We start from the raw sequence: 13,435 nt of genomic DNA on the forward strand, positions 1-13,435 counted from the left end.
AGTAGAGGTCCCAGAACAGATCCTTGTGGGACACCACTAGTCACAATCCTCCAAGCTGAATGTACTCCCTCCACCACCACCCTCTGCCTTCTGCAGGCAAGCCAATTCTGAATCCACCTGGCCAAACTTCCCTGGATCCCATGCCTTCTAACTTTCTGAATAGGCCTACCATGTGGAACCTTGTCAAATGCCTTACTAAAATCCATATAGATCACATCCACTGCACTACCCTCATCTATATGCCTGGTCACCTCTTCAAAGAACTAAATATGAATCATAATTTATTTTAACTGAGTTGCAATCTACCTTTCTTATTTACCTATACATATCCCAGCTAGCAGGATGTGTTATTTCTCTCATTGTAGCCACTTTGATGTTGTTCAATTACAATTACAGTACCTTGTAGAAGTTTTCAGCCCCCAACCCTATGTTCACAAAAGACCCTCAGATACAGAAGCAGAATTAGGCCATTTGGCCCATAGGGACTGCTCTGCCATTTCATCGTGGCTGATCCACTTTCCCTCTCAGCCTCAGTCTCCAGCCTTCTCCCAGTATCCCTTGGTGACCTGAACAATCAACCCCTGCCTTAAATATACATACAGTTGCCTTAAATATACATACAGTACGGACTTGGCCTCCACATCTCCCTGTGGCAAAGAATTTTACAGATTTACACACTCTCTGGCCAAAGAAATTCCTCCTCATCTCCATTCTAAAAGGATGCCCCTCTATTTTGAGGCTGTATCCTCTGGCCCTAGACTCTCCCACCATAGAAACATCCTCTCCACTTCCAATCTATCAAGGCCTTCTACCATTCCAGGGGTTTCAATTAGGTCACCCTTCATTCTTTTGAATTCTAATGAATACGGGCCCAGAGCCATCATACGCTCTTTACATGAAAAGCTGTTCAATCCTGGCATTCATGAACTTACTTTGAACCCTCTCCAATTTCAGCACATCCTTTCTATAATAAAGGGCCCAGATTTGTCAAGAAATATTTTCCTTTGTGGAAATTATGCTAACTACAGCCTATTTTATCATGTACCTCCAAGTGCCCTGAGACTTTATAATCAACTCCAACATCTTCCCAACCACTGAGGTCAGACTAACTGGCCTATAGTTTCCTTTCTTCCTCCTTTCTCCCCTTCTTGAAGAGTGAAGTGACATTTGCGATTTTCCGCTTTACTGGAACCATTCCAGAATCTAGTGATTATTGAATGATCATTGCTAATGCCTCCACAATCTCTTTAGCCACCTTGTTCAGAACCCTGGGGTATACACCATTTAATCCAGGTGACTTGTCTACCTTCAGACCTTTCAGTTTCTCAAGAACCTTCTCTCTAGTAATGGTAACTTCTTACACTTCCTGACCCCTGACACCTGGAACTTCCACCTAACTGCTAGTGTCTTCCACAGTGAAGACTGATGCAAAATATTTACTAATTTATCCGCCTTTTCCTTGTCTAGACTAACTGATTTTGATCAATTTAACTGAGAATTTTTATCTGTGGATAACATGCTCCTTTTTTTTTTCACAGTCAAGTCCCAAAAAAGAAACTGGGAAAATTGCAAAGGACAAGAAACTGAAAATTCAAAAGCTGCAAAGTCAGCAGTTCAAAAGTATTCATCCCCCTTGCTCAGACTAAGAGAGGTCCGCCATTTCTCCAGGCTCAGAGGTTCAGTTCAGGGCTAACAACCCTGACTGGTAAAACAAAACTGTTACACAAACCGCAATGAAGAATCCATCTACAGTGTATTCAGCCCCTAAGCCTTTGCTCACATAATTGAGTATTACAACCTGGGATTGTGATCAATTTAACTGGGAATTTTTATTTGTGAATCACATGCTCCTTTTTATCACTGTAGAAACAGGGAAAATTGTGAAGCATGAAAAACTAAAAATTCAAAAGCTGAGATGTCAGTAATTCAAAAGTATTCATCCCTACCTTGCTCAGTATTTAGTTGAACGACCTCTTGCAGCTATTGCAGCCAGTAGTCTTTTTGGATAAATCTCATTTTAGCTTTGCTCCTCTTTAGTCTCATCCGATCACAAGATCTTCTTCTACATCTCTACAGTATCTTTTAAGTGACACTTTGCAAAGCCTTTACAGGCAAGGATAAGCTTCTTTTAGACAGGGCTTCTTCCTTGCCACTCTTCCATAAATCCCCTTTTTGTGCAAGGCCTTAGAGACTGTGGAGCCAAGAACTTCAACTCCAGTTGCAGTCACTGACTTCTGCAGCTCACTCAGAGTAAATATTGGCTCTATAGTAGCCTCTCTTGCAGGTGCCATTCTTCTCCAGCGATTAAGTTGAGAGGGGCAGCCTGAACGATGCAGTGTGGCTGTAGTTTCATATTTTTTCCACTTTTCCACGATGGACTGCACTGAGCCTCAATGTAACCTTCCCCAGATTTGTATTTCCGTACTATCGATTTTCTGACTTGTCTTGAATGCTCTTTTGTTTTCATTTTGGTTTGGTCTGTTGAAAATCTACCATATTGTTGGACCTTACAGAGACGGTATATTTACACCATTCTTATGAATTCATTGAAAACAGGTGATCCTCCAATCTTCTACATCAACTAATCAGGTGAGTTGGTAAGGTAATATACAGTATTACACCCAAGGTAAGGTATCATAGTAATTACAAAGGGGATGAATAAATTTTCAGCCTCACAATTTTGTTTTTTAATTTTTAGTAAATTGTTGACAGATTTTAGAATTTTTCTTTTTATTTGACATGACATACAATGTTTTGTAGATTTACTCAAAAATCCTATTTCAATATATTTTAAATTTAGAAAGTAAGACAATAAATGTGAAAATAATTGTGCAGTCTGAATACCTTTTCAAGGCCCTGTAATTGTGCTGTAATAAGATCTAACTTTCACATTTCAATGGGTTCTGTGTTCCATTGTAATAATAGAGGGAAGTAACTTCAATGTGAATAAACATGTTTTATTCTGCAGAAAGCTGATCCATGTGGTTGATTCTGGAGATCATTTTCAGAAGTCTCACAACAATTTCCCCTCATGCTCACCTATAAGGACTGTAGAGCTCTGAGATGCTGGAGGATCAGGGCATCCTGTTGCTTCACATGCAAAAGGCTCAAGAACAGTACCGTATGCCCCAAAATGGAAAAGCTTACAAAAAGTGGTGGATACAAAAACCTTCCCCACCATTGTGCACATCTACAAGAAAGCAGAATCTATCATCAAGGACCCCTCCATCCAGGCCATGTTTTCTCACAGCTGCCATCAGGAAGGAGGTACAAGAGACTTAGGCCCCACACCACTAGGTTCAGGAACAGTTATTACCCTTCAACCATCGGGCTCCTGAACCAGAGTGGATAACTCACTCAACCCAACACTGAACTGATTTCACAACCTATGAATTCACTTTCAAATCACGTTTATTAACTTATTTATTTTTCACAGTTTGTCTTCTTTTGCACATTGGTTGTTTGTCAGTTTTTGTTTTAGTTTTTCATTGACTCTATTGTATTTCTTTGTTCTACTGTGAATGCCTGCAAGAAAATGAATCTCAGGATAGTGCACTGTATATTGATATATACATTGATAATAAATTGAATTTGACCTCTGAACTTTGAAAGGCTTGCATGCAGATACACCAAAGTAATTAAGTAAGAGAATGGTCAAGATGGTATCTACATACAACGCTCCTTTGGTCAACATCTTCTGGATGGATCATGAAACCATATATTTCACTTTTTTTGTCTTTTATGTTTGTTTTTTTTTGTCCTGAATATGATTCTGCAACCATAGGAGCCTGTGATTTGCTGTTTGGAGATCGTTCGGTTGTTCAGCACTCTGCAATCTCCAAGAGGATTCCAAGAGGCACAGGTAGCATGTGTGAACCTCATGGCAAGAAGACTACAGGCTGCAAGCCGATGTTTGACTCAATTTCGCCAATCAAAGCTTCCATTGTTCGCTGCTTAAAGTGACGAGAGAAATTGAAACATCGAGGTAAATGTGGAACGTGAGCACTGGCTGCCTGCCTTTTGATCACTGGTGGGATCATTTTGCTACGGAGAGGGGAGATTGCCTTTTGATTGTGAGTGAGATCACGCTGTTATGGAGGGGGAAAGGCCTGCCTCTGGGCCTGAAAAATGTTACCAGGTTTTCTGCGTTTTGGATATGGACTTGGACTATAGACTTTTTTCAGTCTTATAGTTTTTTATATTCTGTGTTTTTCACCCAATCTTTCTTATTTTTTGTGTGTGCAGGGGAAGGGGATTTGGGAGTTGACATGCCTGTTCCATTTGTTCATTTTTTGTGTGGGGAGGAGGGATTTCAGGGTTGATAATCGTGCTGCCATTCTTTTCTTTCCTGGTTTTGTGGCTATCTGGAGAAGAAGAATTTCAGAGTTGTATACTTCAATAATAAATTAACCTTTGAACCTTTAATGCTAAGACAGTATAAATGTAGGGCAATTGTGCTTCATTATATGGGTGCTGATGAGATCACATCTGGAGTTCTGTGTTGGTCTGGAGTTGGTCTCCTTACTTAAGGGAAAAATGTATGGCTATGGCAGCTGTTCAGTGCAGTTTACTCATCTGATATGCACATTGTTTCTCACGCTATTTGCAACAACAGCTGGTTTCCTTGCTATGGCTGAAAATATCCTTAAGGCCATTCAGTTTGAATATCCCTTGGGGGTACTTGAGTATAATATCCCTAATCAAATAAGCTCTTGACAGTAATTTCTTCAGATTGTTCTTCCAACCCAACTCTCCTTCTAGGTGACATTAGATGCTTCCTAAATTTTAGCCCTGGCTTGAGACTGACCTCAAGATTTTACTTGAGAGTATTATAAATTTCTCATCAAATGTGCAGAAATGAAAGAATTCAAGTACATAAAAACAACCTTAATAATATTTCAACTTTGAAGTCAAATTTATTGACATACGCATAGGTGCAATGAAAAACTTCTCTGCAATAGCATCATTGGCATATACCATGGGTCCACGAGAGCACTGCGGTTAGCACAACGCTACAGCCTGGGTTGCCAGAAGTCAGAGTTCAAATCCAGCATCTTCTGGAAGGAGTTTGTACACCCTCCCCGTTGACGCATGGGCTTCCTCCCAAAGGCGTACTGGTTAAGTAGGTTAATTGCTCATTGTAAATTGTGCTGTGATTAGGCTAGTGTTAAATAGGTGGGCTGCAGGGTGGCGCGGCTCGTTGGGCCAGTATATTCAGGCAGCATCCACAAGAAACAAACATAAATTAAACACAAATTTTACAGAAAAGAACACGGATAGAACAAAAAAAATACACTTTCGTGATCAAAGTGGTCATAGTGTTGCCGAACTCTAGTGTTTATGGTTCAAATTCAAAATCAGGTTAATATCTCTGGCATGTGTCACGAAATGTGTTGTTTTGTGGCAGTATTACATTGTAATACATTATTAAATATATATAAATTACAATAAGATATATAAAATATCATAAGACAGAGGAGCAGAATTAGACCAGTTGGCTCATCAAGTCTGCTCCGCCATTTCATCATTGCTGATCCATTTCTCCCCTCTCAACCACATTCTCTTGCCTCCTTAATCTTTCATGCATTGACTAATCAAGAACCTATCAACCTCTGCCTTAAATACACACAAAGACCTGGCTTCTACACCTGCAGGTAGCAAGGAAGTCCACAGATTCATCACCCTCTGGCTACACAAATTCCTCCTCATCTTCATTCTAAATGGATGTCCCTCTATGCCGAGGCTGCACTCTCTGGTCCTAGACTCCTCCACCATAGGAAACGTCCTTTCTGCATCCAATCTATTGAGGCCTTTCACCATTCAAAAGGTTTCAATGAGGTCACTCCTCATTCTTCTAGATTCTAGCGAGTACAGGTCTAGAGCCATCCAATGCTTCTTATATGATAAGCCTTTCAATCCTGGAATCATTTTTGTGAATGTCCTTAGAGCCCCCTCCAAAGCCAGCACATCCTTTCTTCAATGAGTGGCCCAAAACTGCTCACAATACTCCATGTGAGGCCTCACCAGTGCTTTATAAAGCCTGAACATTACATCCTTGCTTTTATATTCTAATCCTCTTGAAATGAAGGCTAACATTGCATTTGCATTCCTCACCACTGACTCAACCTGCAAATTAACCTTTAATTAATTAAAAAATAACCTTTAATGCCGATATATATATATAAATTGTGTTGGGGGCATGGCCAAGGCATTCGTCTAGTGATTTGAAGGTCGCTAGTTCGAGCCTTGGCTGAAGCAGCATGTGTGTCCTTGAGCAAGGCACTCAACCACACATTGCTCTGCGACAACACCGGTGCCAAGCTGCATGGGTCCTAATGCCCTTCCCTTGGACAACATCGGTGGCGTGGAGAGGGGAAACTTGCAGCATGGGCAACTGCTGGTCTTCCATACAACCTTGCGCAGACCTGCGTCTTGGAAACCTTTCAAGGCACAAATCCATGGTCTCATGAGACTAATGGATGCCTATATATATATGGGTTCATTGTTCATTCATAAATTTGATGGTGGAGGTGAAGAAGCTGGTCCTAAAATGTTGAATCCGTGTCATCATCAGGCTCCTGTACCTCCTCCTTGATGGTAGTAATGAGAAGAGGGTGATGGGGTTTTTAGTAATGGATAAGATTTCTGAGGCATCGTTTTTTGAAGATGTCCTCAATGCTGTGGAGGCTAGTGCCCCTGGTGGAGCTGGCTAAGTTTGCAACTTTCTGAAGCTTTTTTACATCCTGTGCAGTGGCCTCACCATACCAGATGGTGATGCAACCAGTTAGAATAGTCATAGTCATACTTTATTGATCCGGGGGGAAATTGGTTTTCATTACAGTTGCACCATAATAATTTAATAGTAATAAAACCATAAATAATTAAATAGTAATATGTAAATTATGTCAGGAAATAAGTCCAGGACCAGCCTATTGGCTCAGGGTGTCTGACCCTCCAAGGCAGGAGTTGTAAAGTTTGATGGCCATAGGCAGGAATGACTTCCTATGACGCTCTGTGTTGCATCTCGGTGGAATGAGTCTCTGGCTGAATGTACTCCTGTGCCCAACCAGTACATTATGTAGTGGATGGGAGACATTGTCCAAGATGGCATGCAACTTGAACAGCATCCTCTTTTCAGACACCACCGTCAGAGAGTCCAGTTCCATCCCCACAACATCACTGGCCTTACGAATGAGTTTGTTGATTCTGTTGGTGTCTGCTACCCTCAGCCCGCTGCCCCAGCATACAACAGCAAACATGATCGCACTGGCCACCACAGGCTCACAGAACATCCTTGGCATCGTCCGACAGATGTTAAAGGACCTCAGTCTCTTCAGGAAATAGAGATGGCTCTGACCCTTCTTGTAGACAGCCTCAGTGTTCTTTGACCAGTCCAGTTTATTGTCAATTCGCATCCCCAGGTATTTGTAATCCTCCAGCATGTCCACACTGACCCCCTGGATGGAAACAGGGGTCACCGGTACCTTAGCTCTCCTCAGGTCTACCACCAGCTCCTTAGTCTTTTTCACATTAAGCTGCAGATAATTCTGCTCACACCATGTGACAAAGTTTCCTACCGTAGCCCTGTACTCAGCCTCATCTCCCTTGCTGATGCATCCAACTATGGCAGAGTCATCAGAAAACTTCTGAAGATGACAAGACTCTGTGCAGTAGTTGAAGTCCAAGGTGTAAATGGTGAAGAGAAAGGGAGCAAGATAGTCCCCAGTGGAGCCCCAGTGCTGCTGATCACTCTGTCAGACACACAGTGTTGCAAGCACACGTACTGTGGTCTGCCAGTCAGATAATCAAGAATCCATGACACCAGGAAAGCATCCACCTGCATCGCTGTCAGCTTCTCCCCCAGCAGAGCAGGGCGGATGGTGTTGAATGCACTGGAGAAGTCAAAAAACATGACCCTCACAGTGCTCGCTGGCTTGTCCAGGTGGGCATAGGCACAGTTCAGCAGGTAGACGATGGCATCCTCAACTCCTAGTGGAGGCTGGTAGGTGAACTGGAGAGGATCTATATGTGGACTGACCATAGGCCGGAGCAGCTGCAGAACAAGTCTCTCCAGGGTCTTTATGATGTGGGAGGTCAATGCCACCGGTCTGTAGTCATTGAGGCCGCTGGGGCGCGGCGTCTTCGGCACAGGGACAAGGCTCTCTATGGTACATCCGTAGAAATTTGCGTGAGTGTTTTGTGACATACCAGTCTCCACAAAATCCTAATGAAATATAGCTGCTGTCATGTCTTCTTTGTAATTGCATCAATTTGTTGGGCACAGAATAGACCTTCAGAGATGTTGACACCCAGGAATTTGAAACCCTTTCTACTGCTGATCCCTCAATGAGGACCAGAGTGTGTTCCCTTGACTTCCCTTTTCTGAAGTCCACAATCAATTCCTTGGTCTTGCAGACATTGAGTGCAAAGTTTTTGCTTGACACCACTCAATCAGCTCATCTATCTCACTCCTGAATGCCTTCTTGTCACTATCTGAAATTCCGCCAAAAATAGTTGTGTCTTCGGCAAATTTATAGACGGTGTTTGAGCTGTGCCTGGTCACTCAGACATGGGTGTAGAGAGAGTAAAGCATTGGGCTAAGCAATTGAGGTGCCAGTATTGATTGTCAGCAAGGACAAGATGTTATTTCTGATCTGCATTAACTCTGGTCTTCCGAAGAGAAATTCAAGGATCCAGTTGCAGAGGAACGTATAGAAGCCCAGTTGTCCTGGTTGGATCAAGAACCGAATGATTGAGGGGAGGTAGCTGTTCTTGAACCTGGTGACATGGGACTTCAGGTTTCTGTATCTCCTGCCTGAAGGTGGTTGCGAGAAAATGCAGAGTACTTCAGTTTCATGCACAGATTCAAATGTGCAACCTGACTTGGATCAACAAATACACCACTATTTGATTATTAATCAACTTTCCCATCCATCTGCAACTGTTTCAGTCACTTGTAATGCTCTTGTTCGCTATTTGGAAAATAAAATATATTTTTAATTTTAAACATTTGCTTCAGGGGTAGTACTGAGTTGTAGATACTGAATTTGTTGAAGTCAATGGACTATGAAAGAAATCAAAACTACAGAGATCCTTCCTTCTTCCATATTGCTATACTTCAGTGATCTTTAGACTTGCCAAACTCCAATTAATATGTGAATTAAACATCTTGGTTTATCTCATCTCCCTACTGCTTCCAGTCTTAATTATTTTAATTATTATTTAGAGATATACCATGGTAACTGTCTCTTCCAGCCCAATGAGTCTGCACGACACAATTATACTCATTTGACCAATTCACGTATTAATCCATCTTTGGCATTGTGGATCATATTTTGTTACTTGGGTATTCCTATTTTAAAAAATAAAATGTTAGTCAATGATTAAAATGACTAAACATCTATGTTTAATTAATACACTCATTAACTTTTTGATGGAATTAAGCTGATTCCCACCTTTTCAAGGGAACAAACACACTATTTAGCTTGGAAATGCTTAATGGAGAGAGCAAGTTCTGCGTTTTTACCTAATATAGAAAAGAATCCTTTACAAAATTAGGAAGCTAAGCGACGAGTATTTTGTAACAAGAAAGCCTTGAACCTTCTAAAAAGAGTAAGCAGTAAGTAACATACAAAGGAATTTCATATTTAATACTGGATTCTGAAGGATGAAAGAAAGTTACTGCTGAGTAGCAGATCTCCTTTCCCATCAGGGAAGAACTATCTCAAGTTCGATTAGTTAACCTTCCTGTTGGCAAAGCCATTCCTGAAGTCAAATTCAAAGTTGAAGCAAATTTATTATCAAAGTACATACATGTCACTGTCTTGAGATTCATTTTTCTTGCAGGCACTTACAGGACAATAAAGAAATGCAATAAAATTTATGAAAAACTATTCATAAACAAACACTAACAAACGGGCAAAATGTAAAAGAAGATAACAATATCTTCACAAAGCATTTGATAAGGTGCCACACATGAGGCTGCTTAACAAGATAAAATCCTATGGTGTTACAGGAAAGATACTGGCATAGATAGCGGAATGGCTGACAGGCAGGAGACAGCGAGTGGGAATAAAGGGGTTGGCTGCCAGTGACTAGTGGTGTTCCTCAGGGGTCAGTATTGGGACCACTACTTTTCACATTATATGTCAGTGATTTGGATAATGGAATTAATGGCTTTGTGGCAAAGTTTGCAGATGATACAAAGATAGGTGGAGGGGTAGGTAGTGCTGAGGACGCAACGCGATCCCAGGTTGGGAACTGCTGATCTAGTCGAAGGGAGTCTTTGATGATGAATGCTGCTTCCTTGTGGGATGCACACCTTTTAAGTGTGCTCAGTTGTGGTTTGCCTGTGATGGACTGGGCTGTATCCATCACTTTCTGTTCCTGTACGTTGGTGTTTCCGTAGCAGGCCATGATGCAATCAGTCAGGATACTCTGAACCGTGAAGAAGTTTATTAAAGTTTCTTCTTCTTAGTTAGTCCTTTCAGATCGAGGGTGACTTATTCCTGTTCCAGTCTTTTGGGTTCTGAAGTGGTTATTGAAGGGAAAGAACCACAGACTCTGCCATAGATGGGTAGAAGGTACCTGATAGGACAGGTGAATAGTCCGGAAATGAGTGCGTTCCATCTGCCTTCAGGTGCCAGGCAAATGACTTCTTCCTCAAAGTCAACAAGACAAAGGAGATGGTTATGGACTTCAGGAGAACTCACACTCCTCTATACATCAGCAGAACAGTACTGAACTGTGAGCAGTTTCAAACTCCTGGCTGCACACATTTCACACGAACTCTCATGGTCCCAGAACACATTCTACACAATCAGGATAGCTCACCAACCCCTCTACTTTCTGAGAAGGCTAAGAGAGCTGGAGTATGCACATCTATACTGATGTCATTCTGCAGATGCGCAGTAGGGAACATCCTATCATGCTTCATCACTGCATGGCACGGAAGCTACAGGAAGCCTCTACACTGTGTAGTCAAAACTGCCCAACGTGCCGCTGACACCAACCTATCCACCATCAAGGACCTATATACAGAATGGTGCTGGAAAAGGACCAGTAACATCATGAAGGATCCCAGCCCCTGCTCATGGACTGTTTGACCCACTTCCATCAAGGAGGGGTTGAAGCAGCATCCAAGCCAGGTCAACCAGACTGAAAAATATTTAGCTTCCCCAAGCAGTAAGGCTGATCAACACCGCTATCCACTAACCCGCCCTCCACACCCCAACCCCCACTACTTTACCATTTTCTGCCAGTCATCAAATGTTCAGACACTCCTGTCTCAAGTCACTTTATAGACGTACAATCCAACTGTGTACATAAGCTATCTTATGTACTTATATTTTTGTGTTTTTTAAAATATTTTATCGTGTTCTTTATTTTACTGTATTTTTTGTTATGCTGCATCAGATCTGGGATCACATTTATTTTGTTCTCCTTTACACTTGTGTACTGGAAATGATGTTAAACAAAGTTGAATCTGGACGAGAAGCCCCTGAAGTCTCAATACTGCCACAAATTCTCCTCTGCCATTCTGGCTGGTCGCGGTCAAAGATGGTCGGAAGGAAGTGATATATTTCCTCAAAAGAGCGTTGGATACACTCTTGAATCTTACCTCTGATAATTTTTTTCCCGTGACTCAGAATATTATGTCTCCTTTGGGAGTATGGTGTAGGTGTATAAGTCAAGTCTCAGTGACAGGGATGTTAGCCTGCATGAGGATATTGATGTAGGTTGACTTGTTCTTCTAGAGAATTTGAACGTTATTATTGCCTTGAAAGTGAACACTAGGATCCTCAACCACCTTCCTCCCCCAGTGTCTTTTATTTCTTGATATTCATTACTAGAACTAGGAGACAAAGCCTCAAGATTTGAGGGAGTAGATTTAGGATGGAGATGAGGAGGAACTGCTTTCCCCAGAATGGTGAACCTGTGGAATTCTCTGTCCAATGAAGCAGTGGAGGCTACCTCAGTAAATATATTTAAGACAAGGTCAGATAGATTTTTGCATAGTAGGGGAATTAAGGGTTATGGGGAAAAGATAGGTAGGTGGAAATGAGTCCATGGCCAGATCAGCCATGATCTTATTGAATGGCAGAATGTGCTGCTTCCTTGTGATCTTTCTCAACCTCACTAAAGCCTTTGACTCCCTCAGTCAAGAGGTGTAGTGGAGCATCCTCCTCATATTCAGCTGCTCCACGGAAATTCATCTCCATAGCTGGGGGCTGCCTTACAGAAAATCACTGATCTTCAGACAAGACCACTGCGCACAACTTCTTAATGAAATCAAGCTTCTTGATAATAGTTCTTTCTGGTTTTTGAAAACTGGGCCTGCTGCATTCACCAGCAACTTTGATGTGTGTTGCTAGATCAATAAGTTGTTGAATTTAATGAATAGCTTTTACCTTTCCTAAGAGAGACCAGTAGTTTCCTGCATTTCTAGGGCATTAAGTTGTTTAACTGCTGTAAAGGATTTAAACAATTCACTTCTAATTCCGGCCAGCAATGACATTTGGTTTATTGTTTAGTTTCTCTGCCCTGATATTCCTGTACAGCTGACAGACACCCATGATCATAGAACAGATTTTTATTTGTCTGATAGAGCTACCGTCATCGTTTACTGCTCAAACAATACGTAGGGTCAGGTTTTTTTTTGATCAGCAGAGCATTGTCCCATTTAAAGTGGTTACACGTTCAATGTTATTATTTTGGGTCTTTCGGTTAACCCCGATTTCTGTGGAACTTTTAAACTTCCATTTCACTTACCTTCTTTCCAAGTTCAATTAATTAACACATAATTAAAACTGTTGTGTTATTTGCAAAAGGACAGTAAATGTTCTTATTTAGCGACCATAAACGTCTCAAAATTGCATGAACTTGATAAGGGTCAGCCGCATCTGGGGAAACAAAAACATAATTTTACCGTTGCAAACCGAGTAAAGTCTCGAGGGGAAAAAAATCACAACAATGTTTATCTTTGTTCCCCTTGTTGCATAATGTACTTCTGCATAATAAGCTTTTAATTCAGATTTCCAACATATACAGTTTATTTTTTAAAATTATTATATTGGTTTTATCGTGATAGTGGAACAAATTCAACACTTTTCTCTCCGTTTCTGTGCATATGCATTGCGCATAAGAGGTTTGATCGGTTGTAATAACCGCAGAAACACTTTCGTTGTATATTTCATCTCAATGTAGGACGAAAGACCATAAGACACTAAAAGAACAGTGTCTGAGGGACAGTACAAGAGGAAATTATGTAGGCCTGAAGCAGTCGATCACACTGGAATATAACTGGGTTTAGATTTCCCCACTGCTGCCTCCTCAGTTAGCAACTGGAACGCAGCTTTCACTTCCTGCCCTCTCCTATGATTGACTTCCTAGCTGTCGAATGCAAGTGAAGGAAAGGAAACTAATTGTCAGGGTC

This window comes from Mobula hypostoma, chromosome 7 (genome assembly GCF_963921235.1).
Source record: "Mobula hypostoma chromosome 7, sMobHyp1.1, whole genome shotgun sequence".
Classification (NCBI taxonomy): domain Eukaryota; kingdom Metazoa; phylum Chordata; class Chondrichthyes; order Myliobatiformes; family Myliobatidae; genus Mobula; species Mobula hypostoma.